This window comes from Mustela erminea, chromosome 14 (genome assembly GCF_009829155.1).
Source record: "Mustela erminea isolate mMusErm1 chromosome 14, mMusErm1.Pri, whole genome shotgun sequence".
NCBI lineage: Eukaryota > Metazoa > Chordata > Mammalia > Carnivora > Mustelidae > Mustela > Mustela erminea.
Window position 1 is genome coordinate 70,744,232 of NC_045627.1, and position 23,364 is coordinate 70,767,595.

Sequence of the window (23,364 nt, forward strand, 5' to 3'; positions counted from 1 at the left end):
GTTAGACGTTCTGATGATGCTGTTTCTTCACGAACAACGTTTAAGTGGGATTCTCAACTATTTTCACAGACTGGATACATGATCATTTCCACTGATAATCAGAGATTTGAAAAATAAAGCCTCAAGATGTCATTTTATAAAAGATAACTTAGCAACATATATTTGTTAATGATACCCAAGACAGATTTATAACTTTTTTTGATCCAATCAGAGACATAATTGGTCACACACACACAGTAACTGGGAATACAAGAAAGACAAGAAGCAAACACTGGCTTGAGTTGGGTTAGAAAGTGGGGGAAGGACAAGCATGCATGGTGAGAAAGTTTAAAGCCCCAGGAATGACTGAAATTAGGAGTCAGCATTCTCCTTGAGTTTTGTTTTTTGGGTTTTTGTTTTGTTTTTGGTTTTGGGTTTTGGGTTTTTTTTTTTGTTTTTTTGTTTTTGTTTTTGTTTTTTTTTTTCCTGTAGTAATCTCAACAGGTGCTCCTACAAAGATTATAGAAAGTCTTAAGAAAATGTCCCCCATCAGGCAGACCTGGAAGAGAACAGTAACCACACATAGTAAGGAGCAGGACTCCACTTGGACACACCTCCTGCTCCTATTGAACACATACTGTATCAGAGTTAGAAGATGCACTGTGTTGGGCACCTGGATGACTTATCTGGTCAAGCTTCTACCTTCACCTCCGGTCATGATCCCAGGGTCCTGGGATCGAGCCCCACGTGGCTTACGCACTCACTCTGTCAAATAAATAAAAACTTTAAAAACTGATATAAAAAAAGAAGATGCATTGTGTTGAATGGTGCCTTCCTCCTTCATGAATAAATGTCTATGCCCAAATCCCTGGGCCCTATGAATATTACCTTATATGGGGAAAGGTGTGATTTAGGATTTTGAGAGGAGCAGTTTAATTGGGATTATCTGGGTGCGCCCTTGGAATGTAAACCCTGGCAGTTGCTCTTTTTATCTCTTTTTGTAATGCAAGTGCCTGACCTAAGTTTTGACTGCTGGGGTATCCATTTCGAAGAGGCAACCACTTAAAATGAATAAATGCATTGTCAGAAACAGGACTAGATAAAGTGCCAGGCCACCTCCCTGACTGAGGTTCCTTTTCTCTTCCACTTTTATTACATTTTATTTATTTAAAAATTTTATTTATTTAGGAAAGCAAGAGAGGAAGAGGGAAAAAGAATCTAAAGCAGATATCACACATGAGCGCAGAGCCTGAGGTGGGGCTGAACCCCACAACTTTAAGACCATGAGCTGAAACCAAGAGTCAGACACTTTCCTGGCAGAGCCACCCAGGCGCCCCAGCTTTTAAGTTCACCAATAAGAAAGGAGCCTGTGAAACCCTAGGCCCTCATCCTTGACCTCAGTAAAAGCAGAACAACCTGCCCTTGGACTCTCTCCACGCCTGGGCTTGACCTAGCTGTGTGGCCCCAGGTGTGCTGTGTAATTTCCAGGTCTTAGAAATAATAAACCTCCATATTTTTCAGAATTTCCTGATGGTTGTTGATGTAGGGCATCTTGCAATCATAACAAGAACCACCAGGGCTTACCCAGCCTCAACATCTGTTCTCGATACGCGGAGACCTTCACAAAACAACCCCAAATGCCACAACCTGTATTCTGACAAGAGAGACAACCGAGAAGAAAACACAGTGAGGGAAGGACGATGTGAGGACAGAGGCAGAGACGAGCTAAAAGCACAAAAATATTAGGGCAGCCACCAGAAACTGGAAGAGGAAAGGGCCAGATTCTTTCATAGAGCCCCTGGAGAGAGGGTGGCTCTACTGGATTTCAGACTTCAAACACCCAGAACTGTGGGTGATGATATTTATCATTTTAAGCCACCAAAACTGTGGCAATCACTGCCACAGTCTCAGGATCCTAGTCCAGAAAGACAACAAACATGGATACGCTAAGGATACTAGTGAAACCTGGAGGAAAAACCAGAACAGCAAAAACAAAAACAAACAAACAAAAAAAAACCCAGGGGCACATGGATGGCTCAGTGGGTTAAAGCCTCTGTCTTCATCTCAGGGTCCTGGGATCGAGTCCCGCATCTGGCTCTCTGCTCAGCAGGGAGCCTGTTTCCCTTCCTCTCTCTCTGCCTGCCTCTCTGCCTATTTGTGATCGTTCTCTCTGGCAAATAAATAAAATAAAAATCAAAAAAAAAAAAAAAAAGAAAGAAAGAAAAGAAAAAAGAAAAAACCTACCCTTGGAGGAAGGGGAGGAGTAGGCACTAGAGCCACAGTTACAGCCACAGGGTGTTAGGAGCACTGACCCGACCACAGACCCAGGGCCATGGTGTCACTGAGACCCAGGCTTCATCAGAATAACTAGATAAGGTCCCACCTGCCTGCCCCAGCTGAGGTAAGAGGCAATGACTAACAAATAATGGGGAAATCATGCTGGAAGCGTAGGAGAGGGACGAGAAGTGAGAGACCCGGGAGGTCTTTTTGAGATGGAGGACAAAAGTTGCACATGGAATAGATGCTGAGAAAAGCTATCTGGCAAATAAGCCCCTACTTGAAGCACAAGGTTTTGCCAGAGGGATCTGAAGGCCGTGGCATCCTGAGGATAACATTATAGACCGCAAACTTCAAACCCCAAGTCCCAATTAGAATAACACCAAACTTCACTGTGAAGTCCTGGCAGAGGGAACGTTTTACCCACAACTGGGTTAGATACTCACCTTGCTACAAAAAATTAGGAGTCCTACAAAAAGTAAGAAAATACAACATTTTTTAAAAATAGCTTATTTATTTATTTGAGAGAGAGAGAGAGAGGCATGAGCTGCGGGGAGGGGCAGAGGGAGAGGGAAAGTCTGGAGCAGACTTCCAGCTGATGGCACAGCTCTGAGATCACGACCTGCACTGAATCCAAGAGTCAGACACTTAACTGGACCACCGAGGCACCCCTGCAACACGTTTAAAAAAAAATTATTTATTTGACACAGAGAGAATGAGTGGGAAGAAGGGCAAGGGGAGAGGGAGAAACAGACTACCAGCTGAGCGGGGAACACAACACGGGACTTGATCGCAGGACCTGGGGATCCTGACCTGAGCCGAAGGCAGATGCTTAACCAACTGAACCACTCAGGCGCCCCTATAACACACTTTCTAAAGACAAAGAAATCATCATTACGGGAGACTCAGATCTGACAAATATTGGAACTGTTCCTCAGCGGACTCAAAATAATTATAATGAATAGGTTACCAGGTTTAAAAAAATAGAAAATTTGCAAGACCGGAGGAAGAGTTTCAGCAGAGAGATGGGGACTATAAGAGAGAGTCAAATATAAATGTTTCAAATGAAAAACACAGCAACTAAGATGAGGACTACTTTTGAAATGTTCATGAGAAGGCTCAATAGTGTGAAAGAATCTATGACTTTGGGGATTATCAATGGAAAATAAACAAAGTGAAAAGCTAAAAATAAAAATGAAAGCAAAACAAAACAAAAACCATGTAACTAAGAGCTCTGTGACAATGTCAAGTGCTCTAACATCTGAGTAACTGGAAGTCCAGAAGTTAAAAGAGAGGTATGAGCAGGACAGAGTACCTACCTGACGAGGTAATGGCCAAGAGCTATCTAAAATTAATTGCAGATCTAAAAAGCTAAGAGAGTACCAAGTTTCACCACCCTACAAACACAAACATACCCAAATACATACAGTCCTATGCTTTTCTTATTTAAATTGCCTAAAACCAAAAAGAATATCTTGAAAGCAACCAGAAACCCAAAAGAAGTCATTGAGTGATGACACAGTAAGAATTATAGTAGACCTCTCTTTCAAAATCATACAACCTAAAAGAAAATGGAATGGTATCATTAAAGTGCTAAAAAAAAAAAAAGGAGTTCAATAAATGCAAATGACAGCCCAGAACTATAAAGAGCAAAGCAAAAGTAAATACTGATTCAGAAAATCCAAAACAAAAATTGAGGTTATTCCTTACCAGAAGATACATGCTATTGAAATAGTAAAGGAAAATTTTAGAAAAACAACCTGATAATGGTTGGAACTTGGGTCCACACAATGAAATTACCAGTACTGGAGATAGCATAAATGAAAGTAACATAAAACTACCTTCTTATTTTTAATTGTTCTAAGATATAACTAGTTGCTTAAGGCAAAAGTAGTAATAATGCATTTTATATTTTTAACGTATGTAAGTATAAAATATATGGTAATAATGGCACTGATATTATTGACACCAGTATTATTCTAAGGTTGGACTTGAAAAAATACTGTCATAAATATTGAGCTATATTATTCAAATGTTGATTCAGATTGTTCAGAAATGTTAAAGGAAATTCTTCAGGCATGAAAAATGTGTATATTTATAGAATTTGCAAAATATATAACAGCAAAAATACAAGGATGAAAAGACTTGGAGTCTACACAGTCGTATGGTCTTAAATTATACATTCAAGCTGTATAACATTATTTTAGGGTAGTATTTAATTGAATAAAGATATATAATGTAAGATATATAATCCTAGGAAAACCACCACACTTTTTAAAGAATTTTAATAATAAGTCAATAAATATATAATCATAAAATAAATATACAGGAGATAAAATATAATCATAAAATGTTCAAATAGTCCAAAAGAAGACAGAAAATAGAAGAAAACAAGCAAAATTAAATGGAACCCATACATGAACAATATGGTAGTCTATAGTTCAGTTACTTTAATGATCATATTAAAGGTGAATTATGGTAAATACATGACTCTATGCATATTTTCCCCAAGTGATAGAACTGTATACCACACAGAGTAAGTTTTACTGTTTGGATTTTTTTTTTCCAAATCTACCAGGATATGCAGGGAATTCAAGATATAGTAAAAACTGTGATGAGTGATTCTGTGTTGCCAATGAATCATCTCACTCCTCAAAATGGGATGGGAAAGAAAGGAGCTGACCTAAATAACTTTGGAAACCGTGCTTTGATTGTATACTGTAAGACAAAGATAACTCATAAAAACTGTATTCTGGTTGGTCAGTTTGTTTAAGAATGAGCAACTCTATGTGTACACTGCTGTCGAATGAGAGTTCCTCACTGTTAGAGAAAGAAGCTGTAAGGGTAAAGACTAGAGTAAATGAGCCCTGAATTGCCAAATTGGAATCCGGGATATCATCACAAACTATTTTTTATATACAAAGGGTATTTGCAAATAATTATTTGGAGGTGGGTTAGTATACATTTGTATATTTGTCAGGTACATTCACTAGAAGAACCAAGGAGCTGTGCCAGCACAGTATCCATAAGAACACCTAATGCCAGGCACCTGGGTGGCTCAGTCAGTTAAGCATCTGCCTTCAGCTCGGGTCATGATCCCAGAGTCCTGGGACTGAGTCCCACATCCAGCTCACTGCTCAGTGAGGAGTCTGCTTCTTCCTCTGCTCCTCCTCTGACTCATACTCTCTCTCTCGCTCTCTCAAAAAATAAATACATAAAATGTTTAAAAAAAAAAAAAGAAAGGACCCTTAAAACCTAGAATTTAGCTTCTGTAGTCCATGTTCTGATAAACACAATCTTCTTGGAGAGATGATTCTTTTTAAGACTGAGACAAGCAAAACACAGAATGACCCCAGAGTATCTTGTGGTATGTAAAATATGGGAGTCCCTCCCCACTCTTCCAAATAGAATGGGAGTATGTTGAAAGAACACAGACACTAATCTGAAAGAGCTCCAGTGGTCACAGCCAGAAGAATTGGAGCAACATAAATAGCAATGTGGATCATAATCCAAAGACTAAAATACATATCTATGGGTCCATGTTAATATAAGTACATGGAAGAATAAATGAATAAATAGAGGAAAAAGGATAATTCTTCCTTACAGAATAACCTCAATAAATATAGAAGAAATAAGGAAACTAGAAAAATCACTGTTAAAAGAACATAGTAATATTTGTTTTGATTCTTGAAGTACATGGTTTCAAGGCCTTTGTAACAATGAGATGGGACAGAATACTGATGTATTTTCAAAACATTCCAACTCCCAAGTACTTATTAATTGCAGGAAAGTAGTTATAATTACAAAGGTGGCAATAATGCTCTCCTATATGATACCCTGAGTTGGTCCCATCACTTAACATAATGAATATTTCAATTTAATCATTAGAAAATATCATATATACACATCACACAAACTCAAATTGAGGGGTATTGTGCAAAATAACTGGTACTCTTCAAAACCTTGGAGGTGGTAAAAACAAAGCAAAACAAGAAAAGATTAAGGAACTATTACAGATTGGGGAGACTATGAAGACATGAAAACTATGTACAATGTGAGATTCTGGATTTTTCTTAGTATTGAAGGACATCAGAGTAAAACTAGTAAAATCTGAGTAAAATCTGAAGTTTAGTTAACAGTACTTTACCAAGGTTGACTTCTTAGTTATGTTAATTTTAAAATAGCTATGCATGATGTTAAAATTAGGAGAAATTGAATTAAGAGCACTTGGCAACCCTTGCTTACAATTTTTGTAACCCTTCTGTAAGTCTAACTATCTCAATGTAAAAAAAAAAAATAATATGAAAAAAGTCTTAACATTTTTGGAGTTTAAAACATAACGCACATATCAATCATATTTGGAAAAGTCAGGAAGGTAAGTGGGTCCGTTTGGACAGGTAACTAAGGAAATAAGTAGATAGAGAGTTGGAATGAGTCTCGAGACTTCCATTCTTTCTCCCACAGTCACACGCTCCTTGACCACAGCCATCATCTATAGTCTCAGACAAGATAGCAAATGTGGGGGCTACAGTGGAACAAGTTGAGGTTGGACAACCTGAGTACATGATAAAAACTTGAATGCAGGGGTGAAAATATCAACTATCACGTCTAAACTCTCCATAAACTAAAAAATACATTAAATACCATACCTAACCACACAGTGTGTGTTGATCCTGCATGCCTTGACTCCCAAATTTCACACACAGCACTCCGTGATACATTTGATTCTTTTTTATTTTTTTTAAAGATTTATTTATTTATTTATTTGAGAGAGAGACAGTGAGAGAGCATGAGCGAGGAGAAGGTCAGAGAGAGAAGCAGACTCCCCACGGAGCTGGGAGCCCGATGCGGGACTTGATCCCGGGACTCCAGGATCATGACCTGAGCCGAAGGCAGTCGTCCAACCAACTGAGCCACCCAGGCATCCCGATACATTTGATTCTTAACATTAATATTCGTTGCCCCAAAGAACATGTAACCTGCTCCCAGAATCATTGCCAGCCAAGCTGCACAGCTATTTGGGCATAAAACTCAGCAGCAACCAGGATAAAAAAGAAAGGATGAAAGGCAGGCAGGCAGGCAAGTGGAGGAAGGAAGGAAGGAAGGAAGGAAAATGGACAGACTACAATCAGTGCAATCAAAATACTGATTCACTTCAAAGACTGAACAACTTAGTTGAACCATCCTCATTTGAGATGGTCAGAAAATTCAGTTTTAAGCAATAATAATTGCTTTTCTAGACTTTGTAACTATTATTATTATTATTTTGCTGGTACTTTTCCTTCATTTTATAAATATGGAAATCGGCAGGCTTTAAGTTTAAAAACAATATCGATTTCAAATAATTTGTCCCACCATGAACACAAAAAGTTGTAAAGAAATCAGCAATTTTACCAACTGACTCAGCACTGGTTGGAAGAATTTATGTAGCTTCTTGCATGAGCAGGCCAATGGTATATGGTCATCAGTGAATGTGTTGGATGTGATGACTATATTTACGCAGCACATGCTGTCCATTTTTCTTTATATCTCTTTTTTTTTTTTTCATTAAAATATTATGGGTGTAACCCTTGGGCCTATGAGGAACATAGGTACATTTCTTAGCAGTCTTCAACCTGCTTTGCTTTCAACCACCAAAGGAAAAAAAAAAAAGGCACCAGAAAAGTCAAACAGAAGATGTTTGGATGCTGCATATGTTAGAAAAAGTTATAACATTTGGTCACAGTTCAGAGCATTCAAAAAGAGGCCTTTGCTAAGTTTGAACACTTGCAATATAAAATACAGAGTTGGGATAAAGAAAATAAGGTAAAATTGCTTATATTAGGGAGTACAAATAAATATATATATTGACAACATTAAGCTGCCCCAAGATAGTGACATCCACTGTGGAGACAGTCATGATTAAAGGCAGCAGCCACCGAGAAACCATTTTCCCCTGCCCTGCCCTGTTATCTTACCTGCACTACTCTCACCTCACCTTCACAGGATGGACACAAGAAGTCTAAGCACATTCGATGCAAGTGGAAACGGAAAGGTCTGGTACCTGAGAATTGCTTCCTGTTGGGATGCTTAACCTTTACCAACTGTGCTTCCATTTTGTGTACTTGACCTTACTGAGTCACCTAGCCACCCCTCACTGGAAGGGAAGCTGTCAAAAGGTCAGTACCGTTATTACACTTAACACCACACTCTCCTCCCAGCCCCAGAAAGAAGAAAATGCCGCTTTCAGGAAGCAGCACTAACACTGGGTAGAAGGACTCCTGGTGTGGTGCGGTGGGGGCAACAACCGAGAGCACCTTCTAAGGCTATCTACTTTGGCTCAATGCCTTGTTCCATCTACAACTCTGACAAAGACACCAAGCCGCAAAATAGAACATCATGCCATGAGCCTTCATAATAGCACCCTCTGTAGATATGCGGGCTGTGCCCTATGCTACTATTAGATTGAAGCCATCAGTATGAAAGTAAGCAATCTAAATCAGCTTTGCCACATGTCCTCTACTGAAGATTAGTCCTGAAATGGCCCAAGAGAAAAATGTTCCTGTTGTCAAATACATTTGGAGCATCTTAATGTGCAGTAGAATGTTAAAGCCTCTGGCAAGTCCTGAAGTTAAATATGCTTCACATAATGTTTCCCAAATGACAAAACATACTTTTTGTGGTGTATATTACTGTTCCTGAGAATTAATTTGGACAATATTGATAAAACTTCTCTCATAAGCCTGGAAGGCTAATCCTTGTTTTCTGCAGAGGAACATTTTTGATAGAGGATTTCCTAATAAATCTACTGATATCTCAGCTCATTGTTAACAGTGCTGCTTGTCAAAATTGTTTGTATTTTACCTTATTTTTTCAGTTCGAGCAATTGGATCAGGTTGGAATGAGTAAGCAAGCTTACTCTTTTTTAGTTAACAGGTCTCTGACAGAATCCAGTAGGTTTTACTGAGTAAACTGAGATTTAGAAATATGACATCTTGAATTATAATATGGGCAAATAAATATCATGTGAGAAATGTTTTGTGATTAATCAAATAAAGATTCCATTTAGCTCCCTTTAAACATGACCCTCCTTTTCAAGAAAAGGAAGAGAAAAGCCACTGACTTAGAAGATCTCTCATGACACTTTATCTCATGCTTTTCTCTCATGTCTGTCTCCCTCCAGACCTTTCTGTCCCCTGTCTTAGAGTAGACAGATCCCAAGTAGTCAGAGTCTGAAAAGTAAAGATGGACCATGTCTTAGGGTTCAATAATATTGATCCCCAGGCTCATGACCTGACATGTTAATGGATGTAAAATGTGTTCTCTTCTCAATATTCTAAGTCCACATTTCAAGGGATGGACCAAGAAGTAATACAAGTATTTGTTGGCACTCATGTGGGAGGAATCACAATCAAACTAGTTAGACAAACACTTGGTTCAGACGTGAAAATTAGAGAACATTAAGAATGGAATACAGCCACTACAGAAATGCCTTTTTACTTCAAAGACTCTTTAGAAGACATGGCTTCAAAATATGATGAGTTAATTTCTAAGTAATGGGTTTTCCCCTTGCATAGTTAAGTAACCAGAACTCTTCAATATGCCTGGAAAACTTTTTCCTACAAATATGAAATGCAAACACACTGGCTGTAAGGAGAGTCAAAATCTTAAGACCTTGCAGCATTTTACTATGAATTCTGACTGAAAACAAAAACAAAAACAAAAACAAGTATACCAGAGCTTTGGAGTCTAGATGGCTATATTAAAACACACACACACACACACACACACACACACACACACACACACGTTTCTGAGGGTATCACCCTCAGCCTCACATTAGAAGATGTAGGTTAAGTGGAAAGCACACACAGGAATGGAAACCTTGGTATCTGGGAAAGGTCCAGTGAATTCATGTGAGAAGGGGAAATTCTGAGAATTTAATGTAATTTTCATCAGGAAGTGATCAACTTTCCTATACAGTTCCATCCCACCAGAATGTCCACATCAGTCAGAGCCTTTCAATCTTATGTTAAATGCAGCTTTGGACTTTTGGTATCTTAGAATCACCTCCATATTCTAGGTCTTCCACATCTGTCTCTTCCACAGAGCTTCCCTGGCCCTCGCAGCCCATGCCTTAGGGTAGTCAAGGAACTTAGTAAGGACGCCTTGCTAGTGAGTATTAAAGTTCAGATTTGGACAAGAGTCTGTCTAAATCCAAAGTCCAACATGGTCTTCCTTTGCTCAAACAGAAATAATTCTCTGTGGCTTCCCTAGTAAAAGGTGGAGTTGTGAAGTCTAATCCAAATGGAGTAAGTGCAGAGTCCACACCTCTGATGACTTTATTTCTCTCACCCGCAGAGGCATACTGGGATCGTTGTCTAGACTCTACTGAGTGACACCCACCTACTTTCTCACAGTCCCCACTTGTCAGCCTAGAGTTACTGATGTGTTAGTGATTCAAGGGAGGAATATTTTGGAGAAGATTTGAAGAAAAAAACAGTCGGGGCACTTCACATTAATGTCCTTATAGACGGTCAACTTGTGGCTTTATTGGCAGTTTCAAAACAACATTTTGGACATGCCTCAAGCAAGCGATTACTATAAAGTGAGATTCAAAACCCAATCAACTTTACGAGACAGCTGACACATTGACTTCCCTGTGACATGTTTGTGTGAAAAAAGCATCAAAAAAGCAGCTCCATTTATTTCTGGCAAGACTTAGCTTCTTAACAAGTGCCAGTTATTTTATAGAAGGCACAAGATGCTAGAAGATCCTTTCCAAAAGAAATTCCAACTCCTTTCCAGCTTAGGCTAAGCTACTAAGTTACTCCACTGGACCAAACTGGGGACAAACATATTTTAAATCACTACCTCCACAAATCATTTTCAACTGTGAGCACTTTCTAAAATTATTAGCTATTACATTTTCAGATTAAAAAAAAAAACAACTAGATTGAGGATTTAAACAATTTACTTAGAAATATCATTTGGAACTTGGTACTGTCACTGCCATCATATTTAACCGTCTCATAGGAAAATAACCTATGAGAAAATCTACATAATACTTTAAATTCCTTATTATTCCTCCAGCACCAGCACCACCTCAATTAATCGTTACCATAACACTCAATACATCTATTAATTAACCTTTAAAGAATTAAAGTGTCCCAGGGATATTTTTTTAATTATAAAAATATGGCTCAAACCAATCTTCTCAGTGGTGTAGCTCAGTATTGCAATTGTACACTTTCTTTCTCACTTTGCTCTAAAGACCCATCACTTTTTACAGCTCAGCTCATAGGTTCTCACCCACTCTCTGGATGGAATCCCTCCCTCCTCTGGACTCCCATAGTCTTTTGTTTATTCTTGTCCTAATGCCTTTATAATCGGACTTGCTTTTGAGATACTCTGAAAGACTGCAAATTCTATGAAAATGTATGGGGTTTTATTCATCTTTGGGGCCTCCACCACATCTAGAAAGAACATAATTATCCTAAAATATAATCATACTGAAATGAAGTAACTCAGTAAAATCTTACTAAATAAGAATATGCTCTCAAACCCAGTACTTAGCATTATTGAGGTGATCGGACACCTTCAAAAGAGTCTGAACCATATAAAAATAGATTAATACAAACCTAATGTTTATTATCAGGCAGGCTGAGATTTCAACACTGCCAGTTCCTAAGACTGGGCAATAGTTAAAGCCCTAGAAGTTTTGAGTTTTCAATCTGTACAATGAATTATATGAACACAATGTAGTCGTTAGGATTACTGCGAAGAAATACGCTGTCTACCATAGAATAACTTACCAGTGCAAGGTCATCATTTACATTCACTGACATAAATCAGGGGACCCTCCCTGCCTCAGTCAAGATAGCTTAAGGTGATTGTTTTCAAAGCTGGACTTTGGGCGAACAGCTCTGGCATCATGTGGCCGCTTGCACTCCTCGCATCCGTCACCAACCTACTAAATGAGAAACTCTGGAGGTGTGCCTGGCAATCAGTTTAAAAAGTCCTTCAAGTGATTCTGATGAAAGCTCCTCTCAATGCCTAGTGGCTTAAAAGGTTTACTTCTCTTGTATAGTACATGCCCACTTGATGGGAGCTTCGCTCCGAGTCAGCCTCAATGGAAGGCCAAACCTGAAGAGTTTTCTCTGGCACATGCTACTTTCATTTACATTTCATTGTACAAAACAAGTCTAACAGCCGTACCTGATTTCAAGTGCAATCTTAAAATATGCCCAGAAGAAGAAGAAAAAGAATATATATGGGTAGCTCCAGTGACAACGGTGGTTGCTTTCACCTTTTTATTTTCTTTCTTTGGTGGAAATGGAGCTCCTGGTTAAGTTAAATGCTAAGATTTTGACCTTGCCTCAAAGGAGGGAGGAGGTTATCAACCTCCACTCATGTAGAAACTTGACTGAAATACTCTACTGCTTTAAAAGGAGCACTTTACCCAGTTGTCATCGAGAAACTAAACAACTGGGTTAAATTTTTCTCAAGTTTAAGTCTTTCTTTCATAGTTATTTAATCCTCAAAGCTTGATTCAACTTGCTAATATTGGACCTAATATACGATAATGCCTGATAAAGACTGAAATACTTATATTTCATTGATATTTCAAGATACTCTGTAGAGACCCCTATAACCTCCAGGCATTCCACCTCTGCCGGGTGTATGTATCAGAGCATCGCCCCTGCCACCACAGACAGTCAGCTCCACCTAACTCTCGGTAGGCAGGACCTAAGAAATAGAAATGGAAGGACTTTCTCATGAGTTTTCTATACTAACCACCAAACCCTGGAGCCAAGGTGTGTGCTTGTACAGGTTGTGTACTGAAAGGAGTAACACACTAGAGAGCATCAGCACATCGCCAACATCAGATCTTTGTATCTTTATTAAGAAAACATTGACACAACCAGCAGCAAAATATCTAATTTTTCTAACAAGTGAATTTATCACCATAGTCTAAGAGAAGTAAATTGTATTGAGAAAAGGATGATCGATCTTTCTTTCTTTCTTTCTTTCTTTCTTTCTTTCTTTCTTTTTCTTTCCTTCCTTCCCTCCTTCTTTCCTTCCCCTCTCCCTCCCCCCTCCCTCCTTCTTTCTCTTTCTTTCTTTCTTTCTTTCTTTCTTTCTTTCACAAAGACAGCTGAAGGGTCAGAGTTGACCTGTGTACCATTTCATCCAAGATTTTACTTTAGGCATTGTCATATGTCTACCTTGTTTCACAACCTAGCTATAGTCTTAAAAAGCTACTTATAAAAACTGAGCTTTAACACACTAGAACTCTTTTACAAATAAAAGAGACCCAAAATTGTTTAAAAGCTGAGTCCTTTAGTAATACTAGCAATTACTATCCAGATACACCCTGGATATATTTTTTCAAATCAATCTGTTTGGAGAATTCCCCCATGTATCTGTACATGGGGGAATTCTGCTGTTTTAGCCCATCTAAGTTTAAGCAAATTTTACACCATTATAGGGAATAAGAGAATGATCCATAATTACTTAGAATGAAGTCTCTAAATGTGAACTTCTGGGTCAGTTAGATAAAAGTTTGGGGAAAAGGTTTTGTTTTTGATTTCCTTAACAGCCTTCCCATAGTCCTGGCTCTTGTCATATCTATTCCTACACTACATTGTGACCACATCTGGGTAAACAGTTGGCACTTAATAGTCAACATGTTAACTCCTAAGCTTACGACATTCTTAAAAGAGTATGTAGGAGCACGAGATTCATGATGAGAACTACGTTCAGTCTGGTAGGAAAGTACATGTGTGTATTGACATGTATTAATAAAGACAGAACGCTGATGGGCTCACTGCAAGGCTGAGAAAGCATCACTTTTTGCTCCATGACCAACATCAGTCCCTGCCTTATTCCTCACTTCCAGCCACTTCTGCTGGACTTCTCCAAGGTTCCTAACAGCTCAGCCAAAAACAAGAGCTGGGATGTCAAACATTCTGCAAATACACCAGTCACCTATTGAGTAAATCCCTGCAAATGACCTTCTCCGGGGATAAGCTTCACAGGGTGTTTGAAGGAAAATTCTGCTTTAAGCATCCTTAGGTATATACAAATGTGCAAGAATGAAGGGAATCTTAATTTGGGAACTGAGCTGCAGAAATCACATGCAAGTCTTCGAAAACTAAAGCCAGAGTCTTTCAAAACTGTTAGTCTTTCTTTACACATTTATTTAATTTACCACAATTTTACTTTTAGTGTATTCAGGACTTTTCCACTGCACTAACCAGTCATTTAAATCAACCCTTCCTACTGCCAGCAAAAGCTGGCACAGGAAGAAAGAATGCAGGGTGGAAACAGAGCTCACCTCTTCTGATAGACTGGCTGCATCGTTCACAAAAGCCGTAACGCACATGGTTCAGGCCTGGAATACTTCCCTGTAACCACTGAAGGTGCATGATCTGCAAAAGTAATCACAAAATGACTTGGATCTTTGGATCTTTGGATCTTTGGATCTTTGACTTGATCTTGGATCTTCATACACTTTGTTATGGTGTTTGCGATCCACCCTCAATAGATTTTCAAGTGTAAATATAGTAATGTTGACCATAGGTACGCTGCGTACAGCAGAGCTCTAGTAATTCCTCATTTCTGGAAAACCTGCATCACAACCACAAGGAGGTACAACTCATACCTCTCAGGTTGGCTGTGATCAAAAAGACCAAAGGCACGTGCTGATGAGGATGTGGAGAAACCGGAACGCTTTGCACTGTGCGTAAGAATGCAAACTGGTGCAGCCACTGAAGAAAACCCTGAAGTTCCTCAAAAACCGGAAGGGGAACCACCAAGTGAAAATGCAATCTTACTTCTGGATATTTATCCAAAATAATTGAAATCAGGGTCTTGAAGAGGTATTAGCACTTAGATGTTCATCACCGCATTACTCACCATATGCAAGGTATCGAAACAACCTAAACTCCCATCAACAGTGAATGTATAAAGAAAATGTGATATATACTATGTTCTGAGTATATATATGTATAAAATAGAATGTATTCATATACTTTTAAAACACCTACTATTGTGACCTTTACTCTCTCCTCCTTAATACACCTTTAAAAAGTCCCCAGCCCTATAAAACTACATACAAATCATAACTCTAGGTAGCAAGAGACTATTGTCATCATCATCATCATTGTTTTCACTGTACCTCTATTGTCCTTCTCCCCTTGCACTTTTCTTTTCTTTTTCTTTTTTTTTTTTTTAAAGATTTTATTTATTTATTTGACAGAGAGAGATCACAAATAGACAGAGAGGCAGGCAGAGAGAGGGGAAAGCAGGCTCCCTGCTGAGCAGAGAGCCCAATGTGGGGGCTCAATCCCAGGACCCTGAGATCATGACCTGAGCTGAAGGCAGAGGCTTTAACCCACTGAGCCACCCAGGCGCCCTCCCCTTGCACTTTTCAAAGATACTTCAGTGAAACAGGAGGTAAGAAGCAATATTAAGAGAGGTACAACATTTTCTTTAAAGCTCCTGATGAAATGGGAGAGAACAATTTTGGAAATCTCAGTCATTTCTATACAGCACACTAAATTAAATAAAATGTAATACTTACCTCATATGTTGTTTTCTTTTTAAAGCCATGTTTTCAACTTTCCTCTAGCTCTAGCAACAAATTACCTGTAAGCATAACACCCACATGTACAGAGATTTTTTTAACTTCTACTTCCTTTTAAGTACTCGTGTCTAGGACTTAGCAACAATTACTCAAATTTAGTGCTGACCTATCAAGAAAGTTCTATGAGTTTGAGCTTAGAAAATATAGACGAGGGCGGTACGGGTTTCTTTTTCATCAAAGTGCTGGTAGTTGTGTTAAGAATACTATTGGAACATTTATTTTAATAGCTTTTCATTTCCTGTTTCAGTTTGTAATACCTATGGGACTTGGGAAATAAGTGCTATTCTAGATAAGTTTCGTTTGGTAAACATTGATTCCTTTGCTCTTATTCTGATTGGAGCTGAAATACATTGTTCTCCTTCCCTGTTTTTATTCCCCAGCACCCCAGATGGATGTCCTGATCAGACCTGTGTCTGTTGGTCACGATGTGCTCTCAGCACAATCCCTGCCTCTCACTTTCCTACTACAGAGGAGGAATTTTTTCAGGGTAAAAATGAGGACTCATCTTACTTCCTTTTGCATGGAAAACAAACAAATCTACTGTAGGAAAGAGGAAAACAAACCTTTTGAGGGAACAGTATTTGTTCAACTGTATAGATCAGTTTTCTGATACATCTTCCTTCATATCATAGACTGGCCATCTCCATGGCCTTGAACAAGTGATGTCATTTCACCAGACCAGTTCCTGCATCTGTAAAATGGAATTAATAATAGTATTGTCTTCAGAGCACTATTGTGAGGATTCAGTAAATACTGCTTAATGAATAGAAATTTAGGCAAAATCTTATTACCTTGATACCTATGCATTCAGCCTAGAGCATGGTACTAGAAGGAAAAAAAGAAACAGCAAGACATAGCACTGGAATAGCATTGGAAGAGAGAGAGACACAGACTCAAACAGACACAGGGAGAGAGTGAGAGAGAGAAAGAGAGAGAGAGAGAGAGAGATGCTAGTGATATATTGTCTTGCAAATGCATAAAGAATAATAATACATATATAATAATTTAAAAAAGAATAATGTACAGTTCACATTTACTGTGCGTGTTGAGGATGAGTTAAAGTATATAAGAGTTCATCATATTATTTTTTTCTTTACTGGGTAGGTTTAAGATATTGCACAATTAAAATATTAAAGAAAACCAAATTCTTGATATGTAGGCCCCTACAACTGTGGGAGAAGCAGGAAATCTGCATGAGCTTAATTTTTCTTCTCTGCATATATTTTTTAAATTTTTATCTAGAAATAGCCTATCCTCATTCTTGCCTTTATTTTTGCCAGGACATGCTGCTGGGTATGTGTTTTTTGAGCAGCTCTGAGAATAGGCTTGGCAGTAATATTTCCCCTTAGTGAAGGGGGAGGCAGAGGGCAAGAGAAGGTTCCCAAATTCCCCAGGGAAGAGGGTCTCCCAAGATTTCAACATACAAACTGCCATAGGCTTATAGGAGATTGCAAATTACCTCTCCTGTTTTTTTTGTTTTTTGTTTTTTGTTTTTTTTTTTTTGGATCCTTGACCTAAAGGAAGCCAGGGAAACTGACTCACTGAGAAATAATGCATGGCATCCAAGGAGGCCATCTGGAGCTACTGTAGTAGAAAAGGCTGTGTTGAGAAGATTAATATGACAGCAAGTTCCCCTCCTTTCCTGGAATTAGCTTCTGACCTTCTGTTCATCTTCTTTAGCCCAAGGTACAGGGCACCATAGGCCTGAGAAGCTCCAAGGGGCTTGTATGAACATGAGGCATTATCAGTATTAGGTCACAGTGTCTGAATAAGTAGATGTTTCCATGTCAGTCAACCTGAGATTCAGACTTTTGTCATTAGGAAAAAGCCAGAAAGTGTCTTGCTGGGTGGTTAATGGTTTGTTTGATGTCTGTCTTCATTAAGAACAATTATGAGAAGAAATTTTATGACCCTCTTTTTCAAGGCTTTGGACAAAGGCTTCCAGGGGAAGATAGATGAAAATGAGGCTGAGCATGTCTTGATCCGAGCAAAGAATAATGTACTAATCATCTACTGATAAGTCACAGATTACCCCAAAACTGAGTAACTTAAACAAGAGCAGCTTTCTCAGTTTCTTTGGGACCATAATCTGAGTGTGGCTAATCTGGGACCCTCTCATTCAGGGTCTCTCATAAGGTTGTGATCCAGCTGTGGACCGAGCTACCATCATCTTAAGACTCACTTGGAGAAGGTCCCCTTCCAAGTTCATCATATGGTAGTTGTCAGGATTGAGTTCCTCATGGGCAACCCATCACAGACATCAGTGAAAGAATCCCAGGGATTGGTTTTGTTAATATTTTTCTTGCCTTTTACTTTTGATGGGATGTAACCCACACATTCTTCATAAATTAAACTAACATCTGTCTATCTGGAGAACACACACTATCAAAGTGCCTCAGTGTGGCCCTGGCATCCATCACCGAGCCAACTTTCAACTTACCCGTCACATCCCAACATCAGTGAACTTATCATTGCTTTCCCAAACAAAACCATGTGTTACATAAAATGATATAATTAATATTCTGTGATTATTTGTATTATAATGTTTCATGGGCAGTACGGTTTATGGAAAATAAAATAAAAAAAAAATCAAACCTCAAACACGAAATAAGGAAATGTGAGTTCAATGCCCTTGATGCCAAAAGGAAACTGAGCTAAGGTCACCTTCTCTTTCTGAATCTCAGATTCTTCATCTCCCAAATGTGGGACCAGATTGCCCAGTTCCCTTGGGGTTCAGAGTGTAAGAACTTCTTTCATTGCAGACTTAAAGGGCTCCTGCTTCCCACCACCATCTCATCATGACGTACCCCTTCAAATACTTTGAATATTCAGAAGTCATATTCCAGTCAGAGTATATGTAGGTAGAGCCATCTTCTATTTCAGTAGATGGTGAACACTAAGTGTCCACACATATGACCTAGTCTCCATGAACATTGCTTTTCAGCTCTGGGGGATGTTCTCCATTGTCTCTGGGTCCTATACATGAGCATCACCACTACTTGTGCTGAATCTCTTTCCCCAGAAATACAGACTTCACCTGATTCTCCTGGAATCTGGCAATAATATCCTCCACTCACAAAGTAAATGCTCAGCAAGGGTATGTAGACCCATTTAAAAATAAACAAATAAAAATAAGTGGATGAGTGTCAGAGGGACAGAGTTCCTTCCAATTAGTGTCCCCCACCCTGGTTCTGGGAGAGCACATAAAGACATTTCATGATTTGAAAGGGGTCAGTACCCAGGACTGGAGGATGGTACCATTCACCCAAATGCACTGATAACAGATTTTAGTTTTAGTAAACTAAAGATGAGTAGAGATGAATATGTTCAATGATTAAAACAATCATGACAACTTGGATCATCTGGTGGCTCAGTCAGTTAAGCGTCCAGCTCTTGATTTCGGCTTCGGTAGCCTAGGGTGGAGACCGCCTTGCACTCCACACTCAGAGGGGGGTCTGTTTGAGATTCTCTCCCTTGCCCTCTGTCCCTCCTCTCCCCCCACACACTCTCTCTCAAATAAATAAACAAATCTTTTAAAAAACGCAATAATAATTGGAGCACCTGGGTGGCTCAGTGGGTTAAAGCCTCTGCCTTCGGCTCAGGTCATGATCTCGGTGTCCTGGGATCGAGTCCCACATCGGGCTCTCTGCTCAGCGGGGAGTCTGCTATCCCCTCCCTCTCTACCTGCCTCTCTTGCCTGTTTGTGATCTCTGTCTGTCAAATTAAAAAAAAAAATTAAAAAATTTTTCAAAAAAAGCAATAATAATAACTGTGTCCTTGCCTTTTGTCCAAATTTGCAAAGATAAAAGACTCAAAAGAGTAAAGCTAACTAAGTTTTGCGTATTACCCTTTCCTCCAAGTTCTTTTCTGTTTCTTTCACGTTTTATAAGGGAAGAACCAATCCCTCAACCTGTTTTTATCATTTTTTCCCCAAATTACCAAAGGCTGATAGGAACACCAGAAAAGGATATCTACATTTTTACCAAAGAACCTTCCCTTCCCTGAATAAGCCTTTTTCCTTTCTTTTTCTGTGGAGACTTGAGATAATCCCGCGGCACTTTCCCTGGAAGGAAGAAATCAGATCCAACCCTTGTTGTTGCCCCAGCCCTCCCCATCACTTATTTTCCTGATTCACAGAGGAAGAGAGAACCTTGAACTGTACTTTGCACACCTGCCTGTTTAAGGAAAGAAACACAGAAGTCACTAGAACTAACATTATGAAATTTAGGAAATGAAACAAGATTGAGGTTTTGCACAAGGACCAAAAAGGTCAGGGTGAGGATTCTGGCCTGTAAGGCCCGTGTTCTTTAAGACCCTCTGTCCTGGGTGCCTGGGTGGCTCAGTGGGTTAAGCCACTGCCTCCGGCTCAGGTCATGATCCCAGGGGTCCTGGGATCGAGTCCCGCATCGGGCTCTCTGCTCAGCAGGGAGCCTGCTTCCTCCTCTCTCTCTCTCTCTCTGCCTGCTTCTCTGCCTACTTGTGACGTCTCTCTGTCAAATAAATAAAATAAAATAACTTAAAAAAAAAAAAAAAGACCCTCTGTCCTGCTCTAGGAAGGGAGCAGAGCCAGTGTTTTGAGGGTTTTCCCCACAGAGACATCCAGCACATTTCAGGGCTTCGACGGGCCACTGTTCTCCTCTCATGGTGGCACCTGTCTCAGTGGGAAGAGCACTGGCTAACCAAGCCATCCATTCAGCTTACGAAACAGGTGCAAAGAACGGAAGGAGAATGCATGCCTGTCTTAATGGATTGCTCTGAGGACAAAGTGACATGGCATGAATGTACTTTGTAAATGATGGGTATCAGCACAGAGAGCTGACTGAGTGCCAGGTACCGTGTTAGGGAGTGTTAGCAGAAGTCAGGGAGACGTTAGGGAGAACTTCGGCAGACATAAGACACCTCACTCACCTAACCTTCCCCCAAACCTTAGGGGACATGTCTTCTAACACGTATGCTATAAATACAGGAACTGAGGTCCAGAAAGTCTAGGAGACTTAACCTTGTTCTAGGTTGTTACATGGCAACGTGGGGCCTCACACTCAACTCTCTGACTCCAGAGTTTAAACTCCACCAATAATTCATCTCTTTCCTTTGCCCTTATTTATCTTACATGCAATGCATACAGAATCAGAGAAAACCTTTGGCACAAAATCTTTCCTTCCAGCCAAGTTTTAACGAATACCCCTACCAAATCTTGGAGAGTGACTGCCAACGAATCTGTGATTGGGTCTCAGCCAGCAACAAACCCTGTCGTCCGTGCGGAGATGGGGACTTAGGCATATGACTCAGGGAGGGAGCAGCGTGTTGAGCCAAAAGGTAACATTTTATGTAGTTCCTTTGTGGGTTGTAACTGCATTCCCTTTAATGCCCTTTGATTTCTCACTCTCAAGTGTGGGGGTGAGAAAAGAATTAATTATAGTGAGCCAACACTCCTGCCCACGACAGAAAGCTGCTCATAAACTGTCGGCTAGGGATAGATGTTCCTATAAAAAAATGGAATGAGAGGCCATTCCTCCCCTGGAAAAGGCTGAGAATAGGCCTTGCTCTACTTGTGTTGAGAGATGCTGTGACTATTCAAAAGGTACTTCCTTTTCTTACCAGGGGCCACATCCCTTGAAGTGACAAGATCTTCTCTCTCCTGTTCTAAGACACCTGTTCTTGTACATGTATGGATTCACATGCACAGATCTAGATACAAGTGTGACATGTGTGTGGACTCAGACACATGCAGACAGACAGACAGACAGACATACACACACACACACACACACCAGACCAAGAGAGAAGCAATCAAGTCTCAGAGCTGGCTCTGAGTCTGAGAGATTGCCCCTCAGACTTCAGGCCCGCCATGCATTATCTGGAGAACTTACAATTCTTTCCTTTCCTCTCTGAGATTCAGTTTTGTAGAGCTATAAATTAGGTGTAATACTACCTCTTTAAGGGATCGTAGCACAAAGTGAATCAAGGGATACAATGCATGAGAAAATAACTTAATACAGGAACTTGATGTGCAGTAAGCACCAAGGAAATCCTTCACAGAGCACTTACATTCCAAATGTGGAAAACTCTGAAATATGGGAGTTTGATAAATTTGATAAAGCTGGATAATAACCAGTAAAGAAATATTCATTACATCATTTTCTACTGTTTTTTGTATGCATATAATATTTCATAATAATATTCAGGCTAATGTTTAAAAATCTATATAAGTACATAGAACCTGAACACAGGATGTCTCCCAAAAGCAAAATGGAAAATAATAGCATTATTTAAAAATGTATGCCCTTGTGTATTGTTTCAATTGTTTCAAAATATGTGTAATATTTTTGCAAAAATGTTGAACTCTATACAGTCTTGTTGGCTTGACTGTTTAATATAAAGAAACCATATCTCATAATAGTTAGCCTGCAGACCACCAATCAAAATTGTCTTTTCCTTTCCTATGTGGCTGTCTCATACTGAAGCAACCTGTAGAGGGCTTTTTACATTTTTGAGCTCCTCTTACTTGATTTTAACAAAACATCTCGTAATTGGTTGGGTTAGGAAGAAAGGAGTACAAGAAGTACACTCACTGTGCACCTCCCTAAACCCAGAGGAACCCTCCCTCGCAGCCCGGAAATGAGCCCTGCTTTGGACACCTCTCCATGCTTGGCACTTGTTCCTCTGAGATAGCTCCTTTACCATTGTTCATACCTCAGTAATTATATAACCACAGAAAGAACCCTTTAAACCGAGCCAATGAGAAGATGAAACCAGAGGGCTGGGTCCAGGGACAGATACCTGAAACATATGTCAAGAATCTTTGTCCTGCTACCTAGAGGGAACAAACAGACCAAAGAGTAACTACATATTTTCACATTATATTAAAATAATGACCAGGTCCCATCAAACAAAGAACAAAGCAACCCATTTAAATAACTAAAAGGGAACTGGAGAGGATTGTAGGATGCTGGTATACTCAGTGCTTGCAGCAAAAAAAAATTTTTCCATTTTTTAAAAGGACAATCTGAACAGGTAGCAAGAGCCACAAAACTGATATGCACTTTGATCCAGTGATTCCAAAGGTGGGAATTTATCCTAATGAAAAATAACCTTAAAGCAAGTAAACAAACACTCCCAAAATAGCAAAGAATGGATAATTCAGATTCTAATAGGAGTTTGCAAATTTCAGGGAGATAGCTGAAGAGACCACCATGTAACCACAACAAATGAACTTTCTGAAGTACATGTTGGTGCTTGGAGAAGATGTTGTGAAATTATCAGAGTAGGAAGAGCCCTTAGAAATAGACAAGTTCATCATACTTTTGGATGGTCAGTATCAGTTTTGGAGTTTAGTAATGTAGATCCTCAGGCCCCAAATCTCAACTGCCCGTTGAGCTATGCCTAAGCCCAGGCTTCATTCCCATTCTTGGCTCTCCAAGGCTGGCTTTTTGCCACCTCATTATCCAGTTGGGTGTCTGAGATAGCAGCAGATGTAT

The 23,364-nt window shown here is 39.5% G+C and overlaps 1 long non-coding RNA gene across 3 annotated transcripts in view; it reads right to left on the reverse strand.

The window, feature by feature from the left end:
- The window catches only part of LOC116573342, an 81,203-nt gene that overhangs the window by 25,317 nt on the left and 32,522 nt on the right, over window positions 1-23,364 (reverse strand). For 2 of the 3 annotated variants that reach the window (XR_004278720.1, XR_004278718.1), the window contains exons 3-5: window positions 16,450-16,577; window positions 15,824-15,888; window positions 14,576-14,669 (exon numbers count right to left, since the gene is read on the reverse strand). This is a non-coding gene — a long non-coding RNA (uncharacterized LOC116573342). Of the gene's footprint in view, window positions 1-14,575; window positions 14,670-15,823; window positions 15,889-16,449; window positions 16,578-16,677; window positions 16,712-23,364 lie in introns of all 3 variants that reach the window. The other variant, XR_004278719.1, reaches the window with a different exon arrangement.